Here is a 13089-nt window from a genome sequence, read left to right as displayed (position 1 = left end):
CCATTGTTGCATGGCAGTGTCTGTGGCATAGGCCTGTGGCTGCAGCGCCAATTCAAGCCCTAGTCCCGGGAACTTCTATATGCTAGGAACTACCAAATGCCGTAGGAATAGCTCTAAAAAGAACAAACATACAAACAAAAACTGTGACCTTGTGTTTTGGGAGTTGTCATAATTCCCTTCTATGTCTTCCTGCCCTAAGAATGTCCTGCCTCCTTTGTCGGGTCATTTGTTTGAGTTTTGTCCTCAGTGGATGAGGTGGGTACGTGTCTGCCCCAGACTTCAAGGCTGAATACTTCCTTACCCCCATAGCTTTTCTCCCAGCTGTAAACCCCTTCAGAGTTATGAGTGCTCCAGCTCTGGAGGGAGGGTGAGCAGTGTGGACACTTTCTGGGTTATTGCTGAGGGGATTCTTCTAAGGTTTCTTCCAACCCGAGGCTCCATAATCCTATTATTTCAGATTTGCTTATCTCTCATTAAAGGGCAGGAGAGGCTAATGTTTGCACCTGCCATGCATCTAATGTTGTGCCTCCACCATCTTGGTCATCCCATCAACCCTTTGGGATCAGTATTATTAAACCCCAATTTTGGGAGTTCCTGTTGTGGCTCAGTAGCAATGAAACCAACTGGTATCCATGAGGATACAGGTTCGATCCCCAGTCTTGCTCAGTGGGCTAAGGATCTGGCATTGCCATGAGCTGTGGTGTGTGTTGCAGATTGAGAGGCTCGGATCTTGCAGCTCTGATTCGACCCCTAGCCCAGGAACTTCCATACGCCCCAGGCACAGCCCTAAAATGCAAAACAAAAATAAAAAAGAAATTTAAATCCCAATCTCATAGGCCTGGAGAGGGAGAGGACACAGCCCCTAAAAGGCAGAGCCAGAGTTCAATCCCAGGTCAGTCTGGCCCCAAAGAGTTGGGGATGCTACCACACAAGCTGCCTCCCAGTGTTTTTACAGTAAGATTGTAAACCAGCTATTGCTCTGTGGGGCTCCTGAGCACACAAGCCTTTCTGTGTCCTCCATTGCTTGTTTTTAGGGAATAAACCTCAGTCTCTATGACCTTCTCTGAGTTCCAAAGGGCAGTTGCTAATCAGGGAGGGAAGGGATGCAGAGACCAGGGGGGAGCAGGGAAGCCTTGGGGCAGGGTCTGGTTCCTCCTCAAGGAATATACAAAACAGTATCTTTGAGCCTTTCTGTAGAAGGACAACCCCCAACAAATGGAAGAACTACTTGATGAAGCAGTCTTCATTCTGGGAAGAAGGAGGACTACCAGAACCAGTCCTGGGGCCACTAAACACCAGCTTTGAGAAACAATGTAAGCTTGCCTCTACCCTGATCCTTACCTTCGGCACTAATCCTTACTACACTCCCCAAACTATAAAACCACCTCCTGACCCCTTCCAAAGGGGGCACAGTCTTTAAGGCATTAGCCTGCTGTGGCCCCCTTGGCCTGGCAAAGCAATACAGCTATCTTTTCCTCCTTTACCCAAAACTCTGTCTCTGCATTTCAATTCGGCACCAGCAGACAGAGGCCGAATTTTGGCAACAAGATCACTTGCCCAGCGGACACCACAAGCAAATCCCTTTCTCTGAGTCTCAATTTCCTCTTCTGGAAGCTGGACAGAGTTACATGTGGCTAAGGGCTGTCACAGTGACTGGGGAGATTGGGGCCTGGGGGAGGGGTGTCAGGCTGGGGAGACTTTATGCGGGGCATTGAACAAGGGTTTGAAGGAAGGGAAAGAGGTTTCAGAGGGGATGTATCATTGGGTTAAGTCTACCAGACAAAAACAAGATTGTGTATGTAGGAGGGGGTGGGGCCCAGGAGATGAGCAGAAACTGCTAGTCTAACTAAGAAAGGCGAAAGGGACCCTGGTGACAGGTCAAAGACAAAAAGTTTGTCTCAGATCATACTTAGCATAGGATGGTGCAGGTGGGAAGCTTCATTTCATCAAAAAGCACATTTTTTGATAACCGTAGTGAAGAGAAGAGGGTTGTTAAGCGGTCACTCTGGAAGAGAGTCCAGGCTTAGAAAGGACTACAGGAAGCCCTGGGCCGGAGAACCTGTAACCCGAGTTTGTCCTGCAGTTCAGGTCGAAGGGCGAGCGGTGCCCTTTACCAACCCTTGGAGGCCGGTACTTCTGGGGAGGCGGACAGCCTCTCCTCCAAAAGCCTCTCTGGCGGTCTCTAATACACATCCGAGTCAACAAGTCAGAGGCCCCAGGGAAGGGCTACCGAGGTGTGGGGGTGGAGTGGAGAGAGGTCAAGGAGCCGGCTCCAGCGGGAAGGCTGTGACCCAGCCCGGGATTGGACGGCCTCGGGCCGGTGTCCGCGCGCCCACAGCAGGGGCGCGAACTCCCAGGCCCTGACCTCCTGCCAAACTGAATAGGCTGCCCGGGCCCCTGGGGCAAAGGAACTGGTCGTACCAGAGCCCCGGAGGAGTGGCCGACCGGAGAATCTAGGCGGCAGGGAGGGAGGATGGCTCCTGGACGAGAGCGACGCCTGGATCGGAACACCCGAGCCCAGCAAGGTCTTTGCCTGCCCCTGGGTCCCTCCAGCTCCAGCGCTCTGGATCCGGTCAGGGGGTACTGGAAGCTCCGGACCGCAGTCCCTGCCCTCCGCCTTGCACACCCCTTTTCCACCCGCTGCCCCGCCCGCAGTGCCCTTCCCAGAGCCAGGCTTTAGTTCCCCTCCCCCACTCTTCTCGCGGGGGCTCGGGCCCCCTCAGCCTCTCAGTTCCCGGGATGGCCCCTCCCCCGAGGGCCCGTCCCGCCCCAATCCCCGCCCCGCCTTCGACCTCGCCACGCCCCTACATTGCCAATCCGGGATAGGCCCCGCCCATCGTCCCGCCCCGCCCTCACCCCGCCCCGTGGCCTCGCAGTCCAGGGCAGGCCCCGCCTCCTGTTTCCGCTGGCGGAGGTCTGGCGGTGGCGGCGCGCGAGCGCGAGCGATCCCGACCCCACATTCCTGGGAGCGCGGTGAGTGCAGCCCGGGGCGGGCGGGGCGCGAGCCGCGGGTCGGGGGCTCGGGAGGGTGCGGGCTCACCGCGCCCGGGCCGACTGGGGGCCGGCCGGCAAGCCCCCTACCCGGTCCCCGCAGGGGGAGCGGCCCGGGGCGCCCCGGGGAGGGGTGTCTGGGGCGGCGGTGACGAGCTGAGGGAGGGATGCGGTCGGCGCCCTCTGGGGGGGCGGGAAGTCGCCCAGAAGGGGACTATGCGCGCGGGGCCGGGTAACGGGGTGAAGGCGGGTGTCTGCAAAGGGAGAGGCTGTGAGGAAGACCTCCTTTGCGGGAGTGGACGGCGGAATCCCAGGCGAAGGGATGGGGGTTCTGTAGGATGCAGCGGAAAAGGAGAGCCCCGAAGCTGTCAAGGGTTTCTGACTTTGTGACCCAGTGGAGCGGATTGGGGAGGTCCATACAGCACCCCCAGGGAGGGCCGGGGCTCAGGCAGAGCTGGGATACCGCCTGCAGGCCACCGGGCACCCCGACCACTCCTTGGGCCACCACTGGCAGATCGGCGCTCAGAGTGACAGGGCTTTGGCACGCCCCAAGGTCCGAGATGTAGTCCATCTGTGCATCCAAGTTTGGGACTTTAAAAAACTTTCTTGTGGTTTAAAGGAAAAAAAAAAATGTCCAAACTAGAAACTGGCTTCTTAGGAGAGCAGTATTTCTACTTGTGTATTTCAGAACTGGAGTGCTGGATCTGTTCTCTTTTAAAAAAGAAACTGGTCTCTTTGCCTCTTTTCCAAATGCCTGTAGCATCTGCGGAAAGTTGAAGCATTGGGGTGGTATGGGATTCCTGGGCCGGGTAGGCCTTTCCTACCCATCCCCAAGCGGGGATAAGATGGCAGCAGTTGACCATTCTTTGGGTCAGAGACTCAAACTCATTATATGAGGGTGCCCTTCTGATTGGCAGCTGTCCCCTTCCCTGGAGTAATTCAGGTATTTCCTCCTCCAGGAAGCTTTCTTGGACTAGTGGAGAAAACTGAGGACTCATGCTCTGATCTCTATGTACCAGCCAGCTTCCTTGTCTTTACTAAAAATAGCCATACAGAATATTTTATATGTATGTTTTGCTATAAAGATGTGCAGTCAGCTTGTCATAAGTAATGGAAAGGGGAGGAGAAGTATTATGGATAATTTCAAACAATGGACTGGACAAATCATTTATATTTAGCTAAGGAATGCAGCCAGTGAGGCAGACTTTCACACCAGCTTCCTATCCTCCGCCTGGTTCTGGCAGGGCTGATGAAGCTGAGCTGTGGCTTGGGGGTGAAGGAGGGAAGAGGGTTGGGGTGGATAAAACTTGAAGGGTAATTCAGTTCTACACTCAGTCATTGAAGACCTGCTGTGTGCAAGGCCTGAAACAGGAGAGTGGACCAGAATGGAGTTTTTTTTCTCTGATTTAATCAGATTTTAATCTTTAAGCTATGAGCAGATAGTTAATATATTAATGACATTAACTAGTGTTTATAAAATAGTTTTTTTTTTCTTCAGCTACTTTAATTACAAAAATCTTTCATATTCTTAAAAGAATATAAAATAGTTTGTATGTGAGAAGAAGAGTGTGCATTTGTGTCTGACTGGGTCACTTTGCTGTACAGCAGAAATTGACAGAACATTGTACATCAACTATAATAAAAAATTTAAAAAAAGTAATTTGTAGTTGACCAAGCTCTTTCTCTGCACGTTAGCTATATATAATTTTATTTGGTTCACACATAATGTTGTAAAGCATGGGCTATCGCCATGCCTGGAATTTCCCAGGCGAGGGACCGAACCTGTGTCACAGCAGTGACAATGCCGGATCCTTAACCAGTTGTGCCACGAGGAAACTCCAAGCATATGCTATTTTTAATTGCCTTTTTGTAGGTTAGGAAAATGATGCTCAGGGAGAATAAATGACTTCTTTGAAGTCACAGAACTCATAAGTGGAAGAAGCAGAACTTGAACTCGTGGCTTCTGACCTTCTACACTGTGTTTTCTCCTATGCCCAGCTGCCTCTGTCATTCTTAACTGTTGAGCCTAGGAGACCTGGGCTCCCATCTTAGCCCTAACATCACCTAATTGTGCAACCCTGGGCAAGTTACCTCCTCCCTCCAGCTCTCTGTTTTGGAGGATTCCTGCGTTAAAATATTTGTAGGGTTTCTTCCAGTATCAGAAAACTTACAGTGTAAGATGTTAGCAGCAGCCAATCAGTCAGTCAGTAGGTGTGCTGTGTTTATTTTTTATTTTTAATTGTGGTAAAAAACACACAATGAAAATTATTATAACCAATTTTATCTTTTAAAAAATATTTTATTTTATTTGTTTATTTTTTTTTTGCCATTTCTTGGGCCGCTCCCACAGCATATGGAGGTTCCCAGGCTAGGGGTCGAATCAGAGCTGTAGCCACCGGCCTACGCCAGAGCCACAGCAACGAGGGATATGAGCCACATCTGCAACTTATACCACAGCTCACAGCAATGCTGGATCTTTAACCCACTGAGCAAGGCCAGGGATCGAACCCACAACCTCATGGTTCCTAGTCGGATTCGTTAACCACTGTGCCAGAATGGGAACTCAAAAAAACTTTATTTTTTAAGGCTGTACCTGCGGCATATGGAAGTTCCCCGGCTAGGGGTTGAATTGGAGCTGCAGCTGCCAGCCTACACCACAGCCACAGCAACTCCAGATCCGGGCTGTGTCTGCAACCTATATAGCAGCTCATGGCAACACCGGATCCTTAACCCACTAAGCGAGGCCAGGGATTAAGCCTGCATCCTTATGGATGCCTAGTCAGGTTCATTACCGCTGAGCCACGAGGGGAACTCCGTAACCATTTTTAAATGTCCAGTTCAGGGATTTCCTGTTGTAGCACAGCAGAAACGAATCTGACTAGTATCCATGAGGATTCGGGGTCAATCCCTGGCCTCTCTCAGTGGTTTCGGGATCTGGTGTTGCCATGAGCTGTGGTGTAGGTTGCAGATGCGGCTCAGATCCTGTGTGGCTGTGGCTGTGGCTGTGGTGTAGGCTGGCAGCTGTAGCTCCAATTTGACCCCTAGTCTGGGAACTTCATATGCCATGTGTTTGGCCCTAAAAAAAGCAAAAAAAAAAAAAAAAGCAAAAAAAAAAGTCCAGTTCAGTTGCATTAAGATGTTCACATCGTTCTGCAGCAGGTCTGCAAACCTTTTTCATCTGCAAAACTCAACTGTACACTCATTAAAAACTCATTTCCTTCTCCCCCTGACTCCTGATAACCTTCATTCTACTGAGTGTGTTTTATTAAGCTTCTACTATGTGCTTAATAAATATTGCCCTTGAGAAATAAATAAGCAGAGTCTGGGTAGCTGGCCAGAGTGCCGGTCCCCATCCTTGTGAATATAACTCCAGCCTGGGCTGTATTGTTCAGTAAATGACTGAGCAGGGGAGGTCTTGGGCAAGTGCCTTCACTGCTTTTGGCTTTAGCTTCCTGCTTGCAAGAGGAGGATAACAATACCAAGCTCTCAGGGCTGTTGGAAGGAGCAGTGAGAGAACGCATGTGAAGCATGTAGCTTAGGGCCTCATACACAGCAGGTGTGCAGTAAACGGTGTTGTTATTTATAACCTAGCTGAGGAGGCTACACTAATATGCTCGGAACAAGAGAGGACAGGACCTCTTCTGCCATTAAGGCCCAGGCCTGCTGTGGTGGTCATTCCAGGGACTAAAAGGGGATGGATCTAATCCGGCTGCCTTAGTCAGGCACTCTACATCCTTCCTACCTATCCCCGGCCTGCCCGTCTAGCCTTATCTCCCACTCTTCTTCTCCCAGGAACCCTCTGTTCCAGCCAGGGTCATCTCCCAAGCGTGCTTTGCTCAGTCCTTCTTTGTTCCTTAGTTCATACTGTTCTACCTTCCTGGAATGCTACTCCTTATTCCCTCTTTCCCCTCTTTTTTAAACTCAGTGAATTTTATTGTATTTATGGTTGTACAACCATCATCACAACCCAATTTTATTTATTTATTTATGTATTGTCTTTTTGCTATTTCTTTGGGCCGCTCCCGCGGCATATGGAGGTTCCCAGGCTAGGGGTCGAATCGGAGCTGTAGCCACTGGCCTACGCCAGAGCCACAGCAACGCGGGATCCGAGCCGCGTCGGCAACCTACACCACAGCTCACGGCAATGCTGGATCGTTAACCCACTGAGCAAGGGCAGGGACCGAACCCGCAACCTCATGGTTCCTAGTCGGATTCGTTAACCACTGCGCCACGACGGGAACTCCACAACCCAATTTTACATTTCCATACCAAACCCCCAGCCCATCCCTCCCCCACCAACCTGTCTTCTTGGGTACCCATAAGTTTTTCAAAATCTGTGAGTCAGTTTCTATTCTGCAAAGAAGTTTATTGTATCCCTTTTTGTCTTTTTTTGGAGGGGGGCTGCACCCATGGCATATGGAAGTTCCCAGGCTAGGGGTTGAATTGGAGCTGTAGCTGCTGGCCTACACCATAGCCACAGTAACGCAGGATCCAAGCCATGTCTGTGACCTACACCACAGCTCACAACAACGCCAGATCCTTAACCCACTGAGTGAGGCCAGGGATCGAACCCGCAACCTCATGGTTCCTAGTCGGATTCATTTCCACTGTGCCACAACAGGAATGCCTGTATCCTTTTTTTAGATTCTACATATAAGTGATAGCATATGACATTGTGTCTCACTATCTGTCTAACTTCACTTAGCATGATAATTTCTAGGTCCTTCCATGTTGCTGCAAATGGCATTATTTCTTTTCTTTTTATGGCTGAGTAATATTCTATTGTGTAATATGTACCACATCTTCTTTATCCACTCCTCTTTTGATGAACATCTAGGTTACTTCTATGTCTTGGCTATTGTATGTAGTGCTGCAGTGAATGTTGGGGTACCTGTATCTTTTCGAGTCATGGTTTTCTCTGGATAGATACCCAGGAGTGTGGTTGCTGGATCAAATGGTAATTCTATTTTTAGTTTTTTGAGGAATATCCCTACTATTTTCCATAGTGGTTGCACCTCTTTCCCCTATTTAAGAAGATCTTCAAGATCCTTCTCATGTCTGAATTCCTTCATGGAGACTTCCCTGGCTACCCATCCCAAAAGAACCTCTTTTTCCTTGGAGTCCTATGGCATTTTATGTTTTCATCTCTCCTGGCTTTTATGTACTGCCTGGCATGATCCTTTAGTTGTGTATGTCTTACTACAAGAGTCTGTGCTAAGTTCTGATACAAAAATGAAAACAGGGCATATAATGCAGTAAAAGGTTAAGAAAGGGCTTCAAAAATGACAATTCAAAATATAAAGTGAGTGGCCTGTGAGACTAGACTTTGTATTCAAACAGGGGGATAAATCACCCCAATTCTAGAGGAACACCTCTTGCAGCGGGTGGTGTTTGATGAGAACTTTGAAGGGTAGCTTGTCTTTCGCCTGAAGGGAGAAAAGCTCAGCCTGAGGAAAGGCCCTGAGAAAGTGTTGGGGTGTGTGAATCACTCAGTCAGGCCAATGAGTGGCTTGTGTGGGAGGAGCTGGAGAGAGAAAAGCCTGGACAGGTAGACAGTGACCATATCGTGGGTGGCTTCAAATGCCCAGCCAAGGAATTTCAGCCATCCATCTATCCAACCATCCATCCAACCATTCTTTCATTGAAGAGAAGTTAAGTATGCTGACTGCTGGTGCTGGGGAGACTGCGATCAACCTTGGGGGGGTGGGGGCTGGGAAGTTTGTAGGTTTTTGAGTAGGGGTTGCTGCAGATCATGGTGGGAAGAACAGCTGGGCAGCTGTGAGGAATGAACCTGAGATGTTTTGAAGGCATATTGAGACCATCAGTGGATTGACTGAATGGGTGTGGTGAAGAAATGGTGAACCGGGCTTGTAGCACATTCCGGGCTGGGTGACCATGAAGATGCAGAGCCATTTGCTCTTTCTAGAGACCATCATCGTTTGTCTAGCCAGACTGGAAGCCCCTCAGGGCATGGAGTCTGTCTGCCTCTGTGTTCTTGGCCCAGTGCTCACTGCTGAGAGAGACAGAGTAGGCTCAGTATGGACCAAGACATTCTCAAGAAATGTCATGGGACTGTGATGTCCAGCCTGGGGATGGGAGTTAACCATAGCACTGTATTGTAAACTTGAAAGTTGCTGAGAGTACGGCTTAAAAGTTCTAATCACAAGAAGGAAATTTCGTAGCTGTGCGTGGTGGAGGATGTTAACTAAACTTACTGTGGTGGTCATTTTGCAGTATTTTCAGTATGTAGACATATCGAATCATTGTGTTGAAACTAACATGATGTTATATGTTATACATGATGTTATATGTTACTTCTATCTCAATAAAAAGTATCCATTTTGCCACACACACCCCCGCCCTGGAAATAACTGAGTCTTGCACGTTCTAGAATCCCAAGTTTGCATCTGCAGCAGTATTTGTGCATGGGCCTGGCTTTCTCTGGAGTCATGTTTCCACATAGAGCCAAATGTTTTCTGTATATATCTTCACACACCAAATTAACTACCCTTTTAACTTCTGCTACAATTTTATCTCTCACTTGATGGCCATTTTCCACCAAGTTTTTATTGCTCCTCAAGAGTAACTTGGATGTGGCAGAGATGGAAACAACACAGTAGCCTATTCCTTTGCCTCAGCCTCGAAGGGTGTGTGAATCAAACTCATGTCTCAGTAAAGTTACACACTTTTACATATGTTGAAACTTTGTCTCACTTGAGAGTGGTCAAATACACATGTTAAATCTTTGGATGCCAGATGTTTACACTGGGAATGGCAAATACTTGTCACAGAACTGCCCATCACAGACATCACTAATCGATCATGGCTTGGGCTCTCTCATAATGCTTTAGCACCCACTGCCAGCTGAGTGAAACTGGCATAGCAGCCAGAACCTGTTTGCCCTTTCTGGCCTTCTCCATCTGTTGAATGAATGGATTCTTTTTTTTTTTTTTTTTTTTTTTTGCTTTTTAGGGCCACACCTGTGGCATGTGGAGGTTCCCAGGCTAGGGGTCTAATCAGATAATCAGAGCTATAGCTGCCTGCCTATGCAAGAGCCACAGAAATGCCAGATCTGAACCGCATCTGCGACCTACACCACAGCTCGCAGCAACGCCAGATCCTTAACCCACTGAGTGAGGCCAGGGATCGAACCCGCAACCTCATGGTTCCTAGTCAGATTCGTTTCTGCTGTACCACGATGGGAACTCCGAATGAATGGATTCTTGATGGGAGACTGCTGCCCGAAGAGTGACCATTGTTGGAGAGAATTCACTCTGGAGTGGCTTCCCAGTGAAATGATGACCTAACGTTTTATTTTCCTGCAGGAATATCTTGGGATCTTCTCTGATCTGCCAGCAGCCAAGGTGTTCACTGGAAATTCAAGGAAAACAGGTCAGTGTCAGTCTTGGGTCCGTTGTGTGATGGGACCTCTATAAGACTTTGTGTGTTATAAACTATCTAAAGCCAGTTTCTCTTGCCCTTTAACTGTGGGTTGGGGAGGGAGGTAGAATGGGATGTTGACACTTTCTAGATGTCGCTCTGTCCTAGCTCTTGACTTTGAATTGATAAGCTCCTTAAATTGGGCTTTGGGGGTCAGGAGAGCCTCCCCCGCTTCCCTCTGTTTCTGAATGGTGGCCAGCAGTATTCTTAATTTCTTTCTTGACCTCCCTGATTGTAGGGAGGAAGCCTAGGGAGGCAGGAGAGGCCTGTAACTTCCTGCTTCCCGTCTCCTCCCAGCAGGCTTGGGAGCCAGGGTGGAGGACCGCCCCACAGCCAGCCAGGAAAGAATCTGTGGGAATCGGGCCAATCCCACCTGTGTCTGTTCCTCTGTATTGGCTGCCACAGGAAAGCCCCTGGCCCTCTGGGTGGGCACCCTCTGCCAGAACCCTCATCTCTGCTCCTGCAGATTCCCGGGTCTTGCTGGCAGCTTCTTTGTTCCCAGAACCTGTGCTTAAGGCCCCTGTGGGGCTGGTGCTGGGCTGGAGCTACCAGTGTGGAGGATGCTGATTCAAATTCTGGGGTGCTGCTTATAGACCTGGGTCTTTTTATATTTTAATTGATGTGTTTTATCCTGTGGCTTATTCCTGCTGGGTAATTTGTAAATCTCTTAACTTCCAAGAACCCAGCTGTGTGGTGCTGGGGGTGGTGTGGTAAGAAGGATGGTGCCGCTGGCTGGTGGTAGCTTTTCTTGCCAAAAGGCTCCCATCTCTCTGAGTCCCAGCAGAGATGATTGGGAGTTCCAGGCATGGCCTTGGGCCTCTTATTGGCCTTTTGTGCTTTGCACATTATACTCAGGGTGCCAGTATTCATATCTGTCATTGTCATCATTGTCCACAGTTTCAGACTCTTAACATATGTCCACAACTAATTTAATTAAATTCGTATTAAATCTTAATTTAAATCTCACTTAACTTTCATGAGAGTCCTGTGAGGTAGCTGTCATTTCGCCCTGTTTCACAGTGGCAGCAGCTAAGGTGGAGACAAAGACTTGCCTAAGGACACAGCTTTAGTGCCAGGGGAGCAGCAGCTCAAGTTCAGGCGGTCTGACTCCTGCCGTACCTGCCCTTCCCACCAGACCTGCGGCCATTGCCATCTGGCCTGGGAACCTGCTCCATGTCCCTCCTTGAGCCTGCTGCAGCCAGGATGTGGGGCTCCCATTTTAAGTCTTCCCCCCTCCCACCGGGGCCTGGGGAGGGTGTCTGCTTTCAGTCTCGACACCTTGGGATTTGGGGCACTGCCTACTGGAGGACTGGCCATGCAGCCAAGTAGGAGGCCACGCCGAGGGAAACCAGTCTGCTAGAAATCAGGTGGCAGGGATGGAAGGACTTGAGGACAAGTGGGCGAGGGTTCTCGCACGCAGCATGCCCTGGCTGCTCATGGCACGTTCTGCCCTGTCACAGAGATTCCATGGGGCCTGCCCTGGGGGGACCTGCCAAGCAGAAGGTGCTGGGGAGCTCCCAGGAGGCTGCACTGCATGGCCTTGGGGAGACGGATGGCCTCTGATATCACCAGTCCTTTCTAGACAGACGACTGTCCTCCTCCTGTGAATCTGGATTGAAGGCAGAGTGAGGAGACTTGACAGACAGGACGCTTGTCCTTGCTCAAGGCTTTGGGCTTCGAAGTCTTGGTTGGACATTGCTTGTCATGCGGGTTGGCCTCTGGAATGATGACGTGGGTGGAGGTCCTCATCCCACCTCTGCCTGGCTAGGTGACCTTTGGTGAACTGGTTGCTTTTTTTAGGCTGCTTCCCTCTCCTCCATTTGCCCAGGTGCCTTCTCGTTCTGGTGAAGGTGGTTTCTGGCTGGATGAGGGCCTGCCTGGGTTTCGGCTTCCAGTCCGGGGCCTCCCAAACCCCCCTTCCGCTCCGCAGTGGTCACTCTGGCTCTGCCTCAGGTAGATGGAGGAGAAAGGAATGAAGTTAATGAGGAAACAAGAGCTCTGAGTCCTGATGGAAGCCAGCCTGGGGGCGAAGGCTGTTCACAGAGATGGTCGCCTGACTGGTTGGTGGGGGGCTTGCTGCCCGACTTTCCTTTGATCTGCCCCCGGCCTCGGCCCCGGCCCATGCATTTAGGACTGAGAGGCTCCCTCACTGGACTCCAGCCCAACAAGTTAACAATTTCAACCTCAGTTAGAGCCCCTGCCTAGTGGAGGGTGGTCCTCCTCTCACACCAGAAGCACAGCCCACACTCGGCCTGAACTGCTGGGCTCCTGAGAACTTGTGGCCAGGAGGAGTGCCTATGTGGGCTCGGCAGCCACGTGTAGATGATTTTTGATTATCTGTTGTTTCATACTATCTGTGCTTTTGACTTTACCACACCCCTTCCCCCTCTGCCTCCCCCCCGACACACTGCCTGGAAATTAATTGCACTTTGAATACTTGCTTACTTTCTCAGAGTCTCGTGACCATTTCTACAGCCAAAGTCAGCATTTATTAAAACATCTGGGAGTTCCCGTCGTGGCTTAGTGGAAATGAATCTGACTAGCATCCATGAGGATGCAGGTTCGATCCCTGGCCTCACTCAGTGGGTTAAGGATCTGGCATTGCCGTGAGCTGTGGTATAGGTCGCAGACGAGGCTCGGATCTGGTGTAGACTGGTA

At 50.1% G+C, this 13089-nt stretch overlaps 1 protein-coding gene across 1 annotated transcript in view; it reads left to right on the top strand.

Moving 5' to 3' along the window:
• TSPAN9 (tetraspanin 9) overlaps positions 2853 to 13089 on the top strand; it is a 192554-nt gene continuing 182317 nt past the window's right edge. The window contains exons 1-2 of the mRNA XM_005664070.3: positions 2853 to 2973; positions 10317 to 10383. The gene's annotated coding sequence lies outside the window, so the exon portion shown is untranslated. The remainder of the gene's footprint in view (positions 2974 to 10316; positions 10384 to 13089) is intronic.

The sequence above is a fragment of the Sus scrofa genome, chromosome 5 (assembly GCF_000003025.6).
Source record: "Sus scrofa isolate TJ Tabasco breed Duroc chromosome 5, Sscrofa11.1, whole genome shotgun sequence".
Lineage (NCBI taxonomy): Eukaryota > Metazoa > Chordata > Mammalia > Artiodactyla > Suidae > Sus > Sus scrofa.
This window is presented reverse-complemented; position numbering and strand designations above follow the sequence as displayed.